Source organism: Chionomys nivalis, chromosome 9 (assembly GCF_950005125.1).
Source record: "Chionomys nivalis chromosome 9, mChiNiv1.1, whole genome shotgun sequence".
Taxonomy (NCBI): domain Eukaryota; kingdom Metazoa; phylum Chordata; class Mammalia; order Rodentia; family Cricetidae; genus Chionomys; species Chionomys nivalis.
This window is the reverse complement of record NC_080094.1, coordinates 55,693,989-55,694,609: the sequence shown is the minus strand read 5'-3', so window position 1 is coordinate 55,694,609 and position 621 is coordinate 55,693,989. Positions and strand designations below refer to the sequence as shown.

The 621-nt window shown below is 60.4% G+C and overlaps 1 non-coding gene across 1 annotated transcript; it reads right to left on the bottom strand.

Annotated features, from left to right (window-relative positions):
* On the bottom strand, positions 1-82 carry Trnas-gcu (transfer RNA serine (anticodon GCU)). Its single transcript has one exon. It is a non-coding gene; the product is annotated as a tRNA-Ser (tRNA).
* Between the last annotated feature and the right edge of the window lie 539 nt (positions 83-621).

The window sequence follows — 621 nt, the reverse complement described above, 5'->3', positions numbered from 1 at the left end:
CGACGAGGATGGGATTCGAACCCACGCGTGCAGAGCACAATGGATTAGCAGTCCATCGCCTTAACCACTCGGCCACCTCGTCCCAGAAGCTTAGGTCTTCCTGGCAGCTATAGGGAGTAGTATCAGCTGGCTGTGACGCACTATGGAAGCCACCATTTCGTACGAAGCCAACGGTCCGACTGTTTGCAGAGCAGACAATCGAAAGAAGGTGCCGTTCTCAGAATAAGAGATCTATGCTTGATAGAGGCGAAGACAATTCTGTAGGAAATGAGAAAAACTTGAGGAAACTTATGTCGGCGCTGAGGATGGCAGAAACATTGCGAGACGTGTTAGGGGCGGGGCCGTCCTGGTGCGCGGCAGTGCGCCTGCGCGTCGCTCTGGCGGTTAGATTTGAATACTTCCTGGAGCGGTGACGTCTGGTCCTGAAGGAGCGCGCGGAGCCGGTCGAGGCGAGCAGACGGACTGCGGCAGGTAAGATGGCGCCGTGGCTGCGTCCGGGCTCCTTCCTGAGCGGGCTTGGGTTGTGTCTGAGCGCTGACGGGCCGACGCGGCCGCTGAGGGTCGCTCCGTCAGCCCGTGCCCCGCGGGGAACGCGCGAGCCCCAACGGCCGGCCCCTCCAT